Here is a 13,965-nt window from a genome sequence, read left to right as displayed (position 1 = left end):
TAATGTGTTAACTCAGTGTTATATAATGTGTTAACCCAGTGTTATATAATGTGGTGTTAACCCAGTGTTATATAATGTGTTAACCCAGTGTTATATAATGTGTTAACTCAGTGTTATATAATGTGTTAACCCAGTGTTATATAATGTGGTGTTAACCCAGTGTTATATAATGTGTTAACCCAGTGTTATATAATGTGGTGTTAACCCAGTGTTATACAATGTGGTGTTAACCCAGTGTTATATAATGTGTTAACCCAGTGTTATATAATGTGGTGTTAACCCAGTGTTATATAATGTGGTGTTAACCCAGTGTTATATACTCTGGTACTTAACAAACACGGTATATGTTGTAAATGTTAAGACGGGTAGGAAGCTGTCAGTCTTAGAGTTAATGAGGATATGTCAGTCTTATAGTTGAGGACATGTCAGTCTTATAGTTGAGGACATGTCAGTCTTATAGTTGAGGACATGTCAGTCTTATAGTTGAGGACATGTCAGTCTTATAGTTGAGGACATGTCAGTCTTATAGTTGAGGACATGTCAGTCTTATAGTTGAGGACATGTCAGTCTTATAGTTGAGGACATGTCAGTCTTATAGTTGAGGACATGTCAGTCTTATAGTTGAGGACATGTCAGTCTTATAGTTGAGGACATGTCAGTCTTATAGTTGAGGACATGTCAGTCTTATAGTTGAGGACATGTCAGTCTTATAGTCGAGGACATGTCAGTCTTAGTTATCAAAGACATGTTTTCAGTCTTACAGGTACTGAGGGCATGTCAGTCTTACAGTTACTGAGGACATGTCAGTCTTACAGTTACTGAGGACATGTCAGTCTTACAGTTACTGAGGACATGTCAGTCTTACAGTTACTGAGGACATGTCAGTCTTACAGTTACTGAGGACATGTCAGTCTTACAGTTACTGAGGACATGTCAGTCTTACAGTTACTGAGGACATGTCAGTCTTACAGTTACTGAGGACATGTCAGTCTTACAGTTACTGAGGACATGTCAGTCTTACAGTTACTAAGGGCATGTCAGTCTCACAGTTACTGAGGACATGTCAGTCTTACAGTTACTGAGGGCATGTCAGTCTTACAGTTACTGAGGACATGTCAGTCTTACAGTTACTGAGGGCATGTCAGTCTTACAGTTACTGAGGACATGTCAGTCTTACAGTTACTGAGGACATGTCAGTCTTACAGTTACTGAGGACATGTCAGTCTTACAGTTACTGAGGGCATGTCAGTCTTACAGTTACTGAGGACATGTCAGTCTTACAGTTACTGAGGACATGTCAGTCTTACAGTTACTGAGGACATGTCAGTCTTACAGTTACTGAGGACATGTCAGTCTTACAGTTACTGAGGACATGTCAGTCTTACAGTAACTGAGGACATGTCAGTCTTACAGTTACTGAGGACATGTCAGTCTTACAGTTACTGAGGACATGTCAGTCTTACAGTTACTGAGGACATGTCAGTCTTACAGTTACTGAGGGCATGTCAGTCTTACAGTTACTGAGGACATGTCAGTCTTAGTTACTGAGGGCATGTCAGTCTTAGTTACTGAGGACATGTCAGTCTTACAGTTACTGAGGACATGTCAGTCTTACAGTTACTGAGGACATGTCAGTCTTAGTTACTGAGGGCATGTCAGTCTTAGTTACTGAGGGCATGTCAGTCTTAGTTACTGAGGGCATGTCAGTCTTACAGTTACTGAGGACATGTCAGTCTTACAGTTACTGAGGACATGTCTTACAGTTATTGAGGGCATGTCAGTCTTACAGTTACTGAGGACATGTCAGTCTTACAGTTACTGAGGACATGTCAGTCTTACAGTTACTGAGGGCATGTCAGTCTTACAGTTACTGAGGACATGTCAGTCTTACAGTTACTGAGGACATGTCAGTCTTACAGTTACTGAGGACATGTCAGTCTTACAGTTACTGAGGGCATGTCAGTCTTACAGTTACTGAGGGCATGTCAGTCTTAGTTACTGAGGACATGTCAGTCTTACAGTTACTGAGGACATGTCAGTCTTAGTTACTGAGGGCATGTCAGTCTTACAGTTACTGAGGGCATGTCAGTCTTACAGTTACTGAGGGCATGTCAGTCTTACAGTTACTGAGGACCTGTCAGTCTTACAGTTACTGAGGACATGTCAGTCTTACAGCTACTGAGGACATGTCAGTCTCACAGTTACTGAGGGCATGTCAGTCTTACAGTTACTGAGGACATGTCAGTCTTACAGTTACTGAGGACATGTCAGTCTTAGTTACTGAGGGCATGTCAGTCTTACAGTTACTGAGGGCATGTCAGTCTTACAGTTACTGAGGACATGTCAGTCTTACAGTTACTGAGGACATGTCAGTCTTAGTTACTGAGGACATGTCAGTCTTACAGTTACTGAGGACATGTCAGTCTTACAGTTACTGAGGACATGTCAGTCTTACAGTTACTGAGGGCATGTCAGTCTTACAGTTACTGAGGACATGTCAGTCTTACAGTTACTGAGGACATGTCAGTCTTACAGTTACTGAGGACATGTCAGTCTTACAGTTACTGAGGACATGTCAGTCTTACAGTTACTGAGGACATGTCAGTCTTACAGTTACTGAGGACATGTCAGTCTTACAGTTACTGAGGACATGTCAGTCTTACAGTTACTGAGGACATGTCAGTCTTACAGTTACTGAGGACATGTCAGTCTTACAGTTACTGAGGACATGTCAGTCTTACAGTTACTGAGGACATGTCAGTCTTACAGTTACTGAGGACATGTCAGTCTTACAGTTACTGAGGACATGTCAGTCTTACAGTTACTGAGGACATGTCAGTCTTACAGTTACTGAGGACATGTCAGTCTTACAGTTACTGAGGACATGTCAGTCTTACAGTTACTGAGGACATGTCAGTCTTACAGTTACTGAGGACATGTCAGTCTTACAGTTACTGAGGACATGTCAGTCTTACAGTTACTGAGGACATGTCAGTCTTACAGTTACTGAGGACATGTCAGTCTTACAGTTACTGAGGACATGTCAGTCTTACAGTTACTGAGGACATGTCAGTCTTACAGTTACTGAGGACATGTCAGTCTTACAGTTACTGAGGACATGTCAGTCTTACAGTTACTGAGGACATGTCAGTCTTACAGTTACTGAGGACATGTCAGTCTTACAGTTACTGAGGGCATGTCAGTCTTACAGTTACTGAGGACATGTCAGTCTTACAGTTACTGAGGACATGTCAGTCTTACAGTTACTGAGGGCATGTCAGTCTTAGTTACTGAGGGCATGTCAGTCTTACAGTTACTGAGGACATGTCAGTCTTACAGTTACTGAGGACATGTCAGTCTTACAGTTACTGAGGGCATGTCAGTCTTATAGTTACTGAGGACATGTCAGTCTTACAGTTACTGAGGGCATGTCAGTCTTACAGTTACTGAGGGCATGTCAGTCTTACAGTTACTGAGGACATGTCAGTCTTACAGTTACTGAGGGCATGTCAGTCTTACAGTTACTGAGGACATGTCAGTCTTACAGTTACTGAGGGCATGTCAGTCTTAGTTACTGAGGGCATGTCAGTCTTAGTTACTGAGGACATGTCAGTCTTAGTTACTGAGGACATGTCAGTCTTACAGTTACTGAGGACATGTCAGTCTTACAGTTACTGAGGACATGTCAGTCTTACAGTTACTGAGGACATGTCAGTCTTACAGTTACTGAGGACATGTCAGTCTTACAGTTACTGAGGACATGTCAGTCTTACAGTTACTGAGGACATGTCAGTCTTACAGTTACTGAGGACATGTCAGTCTTACAGTTACTGAGGACATGTCAGTCTTACAGTTACTGAGGACATGTCAGTCTCACAGTTACTGAGGGCATGTCGGTCTTATAGTTACTGAGGGCATGTCAGTCTTACAGTTACTGAGGACATGTCAGTCTTACAGTTACTGAGGACATGTCAGTCTTACAGTTACTGAGGGCATGTCAGTCTTACAGTTACTGAGGACATGTCAGTCTTACAGTTACTGAGGACATGTCAGTCTTACAGTTACTGAGGACATGTCAGTCTTATAGTTGAGGACATGTCAGTCTTATAGTTGAGGACATGTCAGTCTTATAGTTGAGGACATGTCAGTCTTACAGTTACTGAGGACATGTCAGTCTTACAGTTACTGAGGACATGTCAGTCTTACAGTTACTGAGGACATGTCAGTCTTACAGTTACTGAGGACATGTCAGTCTTAGTTACTGAGGACATGTCAGTCTTACAGTTACTGAGGACATGTCAGTCTTACAGTTACTGAGGACATGTCAGTCTTACAGTTACTGAGGACATGTCAGTCTCACAGTTACTGAGGACATGTCAGTCTTACAGTTACTGAGGGCATGTCGGTCTTACAGTTACTGAGGACATGTCAGTCTTAGTTACTGAGGACATGTCAGTCTTACAGTTACTGAGGGCATGTCAGTCTTACAGTTACTGAGGGCATGTCAGTCTTACAGTTACTGAGGACATGTCAGTCTTACAGTTACTGAGGACATGTCAGTCTTACAGTTACTGAGGGCATGTCAGTCTTACAGTTACTGAGGACATGTCAGTCTTACAGTTACTGAGGACATGTCAGTCTTACAGTTACTGAGGACATGTCAGTCTCACAGTTACTGAGGGCATGTCAGTCTCACAGTTACTGAGGACATGTCAGTCTCACAGTTACTGAGGACATGTCAGTCTCACAGTTACTGAGGACATGTCAGTCTCACAGTTACTGAGGGCATGTCAGTCTCACAGTTACTGAGGACATGTCAGTCTCACAGTTACTGAGGACATGTCAGTCTTACAGTTACTGAGGACATGTCAGTCTTACAGTTACTGAGGACATGTCAGTCTCACAGTTACTGAGGACATGTCAGTCTCACAGTTACTGAGGACATGTCAGTCTTAGTTACTGAGGACATGTCAGTCTGAGAGGCATGTCAGTCTTAGTTACTGAGGACATGTCAGTCTTACAGTTACTGAGGACATGTCAGTCTTACAGTTACTGAGGACATGTCAGTCTCACAGTTACTGAGGGCATGTCAGTCTCACAGTTACTGAGGACATGTCAGTCTTAGTTACTGAGGACATGTCAGTCTTACAGTTACTGAGGGCATGTCAGTCTTATAGTTACTGAGGACATGTCAGTCTTACAGTTACTGAGGGCATGTCAGTCTTATAGTTACTGAGGGCATGTCAGTCTTACAGTTACTGAGGGCATGTCAGTCTTATAGTACCCAATGTTTAACTGTAAATAAAACTTATATATAGTATACATAATTATATATACATATATATATATATATATATTTATAACATTTACACAGTATGGCGTGAGTGTGTCGAGTGTTACTCTACAGATTTAGAGCGGAAGATCTCTTGTATCACAGCTCTCTCACAGAGCTCCTCTACAGAGTGCAAGCGGAGCTGTGTGTCCCTTATGGGTTTAGCGCTAAGTTTTGATTATAATGAGAAGTGATGTTTTGCAAATGACACTGAAGAAGTAAGTAGCAAAGTGAAAGTTCCTCAGCGTGTACTTTTTCAGTCACATCTGAGGAAGAACCGCTCTGTTAGGAGCTGTATGTGACAGCTGACTGTAGGATGTATTCGTTAATGCAGTTGTATTATCATTTGGGCGGTTCTGGATGGCTGGTCATGTTGCCCAGATGCTAGCAGAGGCTCTTGATCTTAGGAACTTGAGCTAGCTACCCCTTCCCTCGGATCATACCCGACCTCATGTCATTCTCAGGGGCTCTTGATCTTAGGAACTTGAGCTAGCTACCCCTTCCCTCGGATCATACCCGACCTCATGTCATTCTCAGGGGCTCTTGATCTTAGGAACTTGAGCTAGCTACCCCTTCCCTCGGATCACACCCGACCTCTTGCCATTTTCAGGGGCTCTTGATCTTAGGAACTTGAGCTAGCTACCCCTTCCCTTGGATCACACCTGACCTCATGCTGTTCTCAGGGAGCTGTACGGCCCATACAGGCTTAGCGCTCCCTCCCTTTGTGAGTAAAAAGACGTGGAATGCCTTTTGGTTTGGTGGTTGACCTGGTGTGTTTCCAGCAGAGAGTTGAGAAATTCCTCAAGTAGATGGGCTCTTGATCTTAGGAACTTGAGCTAGCTACCCTTCCCTCGGATCACACCCGACCTCTTGCCATTTTCAGGGGCTCTTGATCTTAGGAACTTGAGCTAGCTACCCCTTCCCTCGGATCACACCCGACCTCTTGCCATTTTCAGGGGCTCTTGATCTTCGGAACTTGAGCTAGCTACCCCTTCCCTCGGATCACACCCGACCTCTTGCCATTTTCAGGGGCTCTTGATCTTAGGAACTTGAGCTAGCTACCCCTTCCCTTGGATCACACCTGACCTCATGCTGTTCTCAGGGAGCCGTGCAGCCCATACAGGCTTAGCGCTCCCTCCCTTTGTGAGTAAAAAGACGTGTGGAATGCCTTTTGGTTTGGTGGTTGACCTGGTGTGTTTCCAGCAGAGAGTTGAGAAATTCCTCAAGTAGATGGGCTCTTGATCTTAGGAACTTGAGCTAGCTACCCCTTCCCTTGGATCACACCTGACCTCACGCTGTTCTCAGGAAGCCATGCGGCCCATACAGGCTTAGCGCTCCCTCCCTTTGCGAGTAAAAAGACGTGGAATGCCTTTTGGTTTGATGGTTGACCTGGTGTGTTTCCAGCAGAGAGTTGAGAAATTCCTCAAGTAGATGGAGTGTTAGAAGATATAGATTTAGGCTTGTACTCTACCTGTGTGAGTTGTTTATCTTAGGAAAGACCTCAGATATTGGTGGAATCATTCCGCCAATATCCGATAGGTGTGTCAGACAAGGAGCAGGTATCACCTAGGTGTGTTAGATGAGGAACTACCAGTACCTAGGCTTGTTGGACTTGAAAAGGTAGTGCCTAGGTATATTAGATGGGATATTTGAGCCAACCAGGAAATATACTAAAATTCCCCTCATGATTTATTTTGTAGCCTGATTCAATTTATTCCAAGAGTAAACAAGTCCAGAACCTCCTGTTATTGTTAGATCCTTTAAATGAACTTTATGGGGCACGTATGTTACACACAATTGTCCTCAAAGATTTGTCAAATTATACCATGAATTAAGGAAAGATCCTAGACTTCACCTTACGAAACAGACGAAGCAAATGCGATAGTAATTATGGAGGAGTTAGATTATAGTGGGGGACTTAGGTGTCTCTTAATGTATCTTACACCATCCTTTTTCTACTTTAAATGATCTGGTCTCTGTTCTCCCATCTAATATTTGGTCATCACTTTACGTTGATGACCTTGCTATAGCTCGTGCAGGCACTGTATGCTAGTAGCATCCTCACTCCAGAATGCTGTCAACCGTGTTTCCCATTGGACCACTACTCATGGGTTTAAATTTTCTAGTGTTAAAATGTGCCAAATTAGTTTCACCAGACATTCTGGTGTCTCTGATACTCCAGTATACCTGTATGGCTCTCGTATCCCTGAAAGTGATAAGGTTAGATTTCTCGGTTAGATTTCACGGCCTCCTGTTTGATCGCTGGTTGTCCTGGAATCTTCACATTACCTCCCTGAAAGCAACTTGTCATGGCCAGCTGAACCTCCTTCAAGCCCTCACTCATCTTTCATGGGGGCATATCGGGTAACTCTTCTTTGACTGCATTCAGCCCTAATTTTATTGAAAGAGTACCATGACCAGGTATGTTCAACGCCCTCTCCTGCAACTCTTTCCAAGTTTGATCACATCCACCACCAGAGATTAGTTTGTGTCTAGGTGCTTTTTGCTCCTCACCTGTCGAGAACATCTATGCAGAGGCAAATATTCTATCTTCGAATGGTCACCATGATGCTCGTTGTCTCCTTTATTTTGTCCTCTCGTGATCTTCACGATCCTTCCACATACAGGATAGTAACAGATGGTAGTAGGGGTTCATTTGTTCATCGCCCCTCTTTATTCCGTCCCTTTTCTTTTTGTGTTCTCTCGCTCTTGACTTCTCTTCAGTTGCCACCTTTATATGGTCATCTATCATCTAACTGTTTCTGTTCCTTCCCAGGAAGGTTCCAACAGTTTGTGTCTGTTCTTCCACACTGCCGTATGTGAAAGTTCACATAACTACAGTTGCTTCCTGCTCCCTTTTTTCTTAATCACTTCCAGTCTCATTCTTATGCCATTGCTGTTTACGCTGATGGTTCTAAATCCTCTGACATTGTCAGGTTTGCAGCAGTGTTCCCAGTGTTGTGTGAGGGCATTAGATTCATCTAGCATTTTTACAGCTGAAGTATATTCAATTCTTATTGCAATTATTCATGTGGTATCTATGCCCACTTCAACGTTTGTTTAAAGTCCCGGACTCCTTTAGTGGTTTTCAAGCTATTAAAAATATGATTTGCCTCATCCCCTAGTTCTTTGTATACAACTTTGGTTACGCTGCATTACTAGCAGAAATAAAGAAATTGTTTTCTGTTGGGTCCTGCTGGGTCCCTGGTCATGTTGATGTTGAGGTCAACAAGCAGGCAAACTCTGCTGTGAGGTCAACAGTACATGACCTAGTTTCATATAGAGGTATACATACTCAGATTATTGTGCTGTAGTCTCTAATTGCCTTTGCAACCGTTGGCAACAGAATCGGTCCGATATGACTCATAACAAATTATATTCCATCAATCCAAGTTTAGGTTTCTGGTCTTGTTATCAAGGATGCCGAGGTTGGGAGACTACGCTCTCTCATCTTGGCACCGGACACACCAGTCTTAATCATGGAGAGGTGCCCTATTCCACTGAGAATTGTCAGGTTCCAGTTTCAGTTTGCTATATTCTGCTTTTCAATGAGCACACAGAATTTACCTCCAACATCGCCACCACTCTAACACTCTCACTTTATCTTTCCTCCTTGCTGACAGCCCCACTCTGACATCCTTTTTCTTGACACAGACTCCATCTTTGACTTTCTGAAAGCAACCAATTTATTACACAACCTCTGATAATACTTCCTTTAGCACTGCTCACAACTCTTACCAACTCTACCTCTGTTACCTTCTCAACCCTTGTTACCCAATGATCAAGTATCACCCCCCCCCTACAGTGCTCTATCATAATCCACTGTATACAATCAGTTCTCTTATAAGATTCCACTATATACAGTCAGTTCTCTTATAAGGTTCCACTATATACAGTCAATTCTCTTATAAAGCTCCTCTATATACAGTCAGTTCTCTCATAAAGCTCTTTATACAGTCAGTTCTCTTATGAAGTTCCACTATATACAGCCAGTTCTCTTATAAAGCTCCTTTATATACAGTCAGTTTTCTTATAAAGCTCCACTATATACAGTTCTCGTATAAAGCTCCACTATATACAGTTCTCGTATAAAGCTCCGCTATATACAGTTCTCTATAAAGTTCCTCTGTATACAGTCAGTTCTCTTACAAAGCTCCACTATATACAGATCTGATTTAATAACAAATTACATTGTATCAAGCTGAGTTTAGGATCCTTGGCTTCTTATCATGGATGCTGAGGTTGGGAGACTACGCTGTCCAGTCTTGGCACCGGACACACCAGTCTTACTCACGGGAGACTACGCTGTCCAGTCTTGGCATCGGACACACCAGTCTTACTCACGGGAGACTACGCTGTCCAGTCTTGGCACCGGACACACCAGTCTTACTCACGGGAGACTACGCTGCCCAGTCTTGGCACCGGACACACCAGTCTTACTCATGGGAGACTACGCTGTCCAGTCTTGGCACCGGACACACCAGTCTTACTCATGGGAGACTACGCTGTCCAGTCTTGGCACTGGACACACCAGTCTTACTCATGGGAGACTACGCTGCCCAGTCTTGGCACCGGACACACCAGTCTTACTCACGGGAGACTACGCTGTCCAGTCTTGGGATCGGACACACCAGTCATACTCACGGGAGACTACGCTGTCCAGTCTTAGCACCGGACACACCAGTCTTACTCACGGGAGACTACGCTGTCCAGTCTTGGCACCGGACACACCAGTCTTACTCACGGGAGACTACGCTGCCCAGTCTTGGCACCGGACACACCAGTCTTACTCACGGGAGACTACGCTGCCCAGTCTTGGCACCGGACACACCAGTCTTACTCACGGGAGACTACGCTGTCCAGTCTTGGCATCGGACACACCAGTCTTACTCACGGGAGACTACGCTGTCCAGTCTTGGCATCGGACACACCAGTCTTACTCACGGGAGACTACGCTGTCCAGTCTTGGCATCAGACACACCAGTCTTACGGGAGACTATGCTGTCCAGTCTTGGCATCAGACACACCAGTCATACTCACGGGAGACTACGCTGTCCAGTCTTGGCATCAGACACACCAGTCTTACTCACGGGAGACTACGCTGTCCAGTCTTGGCATCAGACACACCAGTCTTACTCACGGGAGACTACGCTGTCCAGTCTTGGCATCGGACACACCAGTCTTACTCACGGGAGACTACGCTGTCCAGTCTTGGCATCAGACACACCAGTCTTACTCACGGGAGACTATGCTGTCCAGTCTTGGCATCGGACACACCAGTCTTACTCACGGGAGACTACGCTGTCCAGTCTTGGCATCAGACATACCAGTCATACTCATGGGAGACTACGCTGTCCAGTCTTGGCATCGGACACACTAGTCATACTCACGGGAGACTACGCTGTCCAGTCTTGGCATCGGACACACTAGTCATACTCACGGGAGACTACGCTGTCCAGTCTTGGCATTGGACACACTAGTCATACTCATGGGAGACTACACTGTCCAGTCTTGGCATCGGACACACCAGTCTTACTCACGGGAGACTATGCTGCCCAGTCTTGGCATCGGACACACTAGTCATACTCATGGGAGACTACGCTGTCCAGTCTTGGCATCGGACACACCAGTCTTACTCACGGGAGACTACACTGTCCAGTCTTGGCATCGGACACACTAGTCATACTCATGGGAGACTACACTGTCCAGTCTTGGCATCGGACACACCAGTCTTACTCATGGGAGACTATGCTGCCCAGTCTTGGCATCAGACACACCAGTCATACTCACGGGAGACTACGCTGTCCAGTCTTGGCATCAGACACACCAGTCATACTCACGGGAGACTACGCTGTCCAGTCTTGGCATCGGACACACCAGTCATACTCACGGGAGAATACACTGTCCAGTCTTGGCATCGAACACACCAGTCATACTCATGGGAGACTACGCTGTCCAGTCTTGGCATCGGACACACCAGTCCTACTCACGGGAGACTACGCTGTCCAGTCTTGGCATCGGACACACCAGTCATACTCACGGGAGACTACACTGTCCAGTCTTGGCATCGGACACACTAGTCATACTCACGGGAGACTATGCTGTCCAGTCTTGGCATCAGACACACCAGTCTTACACACAGGAGACTACGCTGTCCAGTCTTGGCATCGGACACACCAGTCTTATGGGAGACTACGCTGTCCAGTCTTGGCATTGGACACACCAGTCTTAATAATGGGAGACTATGCTGTCCAGTCTTGGCATCGGACACACAGTCTTACTCATGGGAGACTACGCTGTCCAGTCTTGGCATCAGACACACCAGTCTTACTCATGGGAGACTACACTGTCCAGTCTTGGCATCGGACACACCAGTCTTACTCATGGGAGACTACGCTGTCCAGTCTTGGCATCGGACACACCAGTCTTACTCATGGGAGACTAGGCTGTCGAGTCTTGGCATCGGACACACCAGTCTTACTCACGGGTATCTCATGGAGAGGCGCCCTGTTCCACCCTGTCAGAATTGTCAGTTACAATATCACTTTCCCATATTCTATTAGACTGTCCTATCTACCAGTGGTGGGCCGTATGACTATGACCAGCATCAGGAAATGCTTGTGTCCTATTTTCTGACGAATTTTACCTAACCTAACTTGTCTGCCAGTGAGGAAGCGCAGAATTTACCTCCAGCATCATCACCGCTCTGACGCCCTTTTTCTTCCCTCCTTGCTGACAGCCCCACCTTAGACACAGACTCCCTCTCTGACTTTCTGACATCAACCAATTTATTACACAAACTTTGAGTGTACATCCTTTAGCACTGCTGACAGCTCTTACCAGCTCCACCTCCATTACCCTCTCAACCCTAGTGCTAGATCAAGTATATTACACAGTACACCTTACCACACAGTACACCCTGCCACACAGTACACACTACCACACAGTACACACTACCACACAGTACACACTACCACACAGTACACACTACCACACAGTACACACTACCACACAGTACACCCTGCCACACAGTACACCCTGCCACACAGTACACACTACCACACAGTACACACTACCACACAGTACACCCTGCCACACAGTACACCCTGCCACACAGTACACACTACCACACAGTACACACTACCACACAGTACACACTACCACACAGTACACACTACTACACACTACACCCTACCACACAGTACACACTACCACACAGTACACACTACCACACAGTACACCCTACCACACAGTACACCCTACCACACAGTACACACTACCACACACCACACCCTACCACACAGTACAAACTACCACACACTACACCCTACCACACAGTACACACTACCACACACTACACCCTTCCACACAGTACAAACTACCACACACTACACCCTACCACACAGTACACACTACCACACACTACACCCTACCACACAGTACATCCTACCACACAGTACACACTACCACACACTACACCCTACCACACAGTACACACTACCACACACTACACCCTACCACACAGTACACCCTGCCACACAGTACACACTACCACACACTACACCCTACCACACAGTACACACTACCACACAGCACACACTACTACACACTACACCCTACCACACAGTACACACTACCACACAGTACACACTACCACACAGTACACCCTACCACACAGTACACCCTACCACACAGTACACACTACCACACACCACACCCTACCACACAGTACACACTACCACACACTACACCCTTCCACACAGTACAAACTACCACACACTACACCCTACCACACAGTACACGCTACCACACACTACACCCTACCACACAGTACATCCTACCACACAGTACACACTACCACACACTACACCCTACCACACACTACACCCTACCACACAGTACACCCTGCCACACAGTACACACTACCACACACTACACCCTACCACACAGTACACACTACCACACACTGCACCCTACCACACAGTACACACTACCACACACTACATCCTACCACACGCTACACACTACCACACTACACCCTACCACACAGTACACACTGCCACACAGTACACACTATCACTTAGTACACCCTAAAACACAGTACACCCCACCACAGTACACCCTGCCACACAGTACACCCTACCACACAGTACACCCTGCCACACAGTACACACTACCACACAGTACACACTACCATACAGTACACACTACCATACAGTACACACTACCACACAGTACACACTACCACACAGTACACCCTACCACACAGTACACCTTGCCACACAGTACACCCTGCCACACAGTACACCCTGCCACACAATACACCCTGCCACACAGTACACCCTGCCACACGGTACACCCTGCCACGCAGTACACCCTGCCACAGTACACCCTGCCACACGGTACACCCTGCCACACAGTACACCCTGCCACACAGTACACCCTGCCACACAATACACCCTGCCACACAGTACACCCTGCCACACAGTACACCCTGCCACACAATACACCCTGCCACACAGTACACCCTGCCACACAGTACACCCTGCCACACAGTACACCCTGCCACACAATACACCCTGCCACACAGTACACCCTGCCACACAATACACCCTGTCACACAGTACACCCTG

The sequence above is a fragment of the Cherax quadricarinatus genome, unplaced genomic scaffold (assembly GCF_038502225.1).
Source record: "Cherax quadricarinatus isolate ZL_2023a unplaced genomic scaffold, ASM3850222v1 Contig3927, whole genome shotgun sequence".
Classification (NCBI taxonomy): Eukaryota; Metazoa; Arthropoda; class Malacostraca; order Decapoda; family Parastacidae; genus Cherax; species Cherax quadricarinatus.
Note: the sequence above shows the minus strand (reverse complement) of the source record.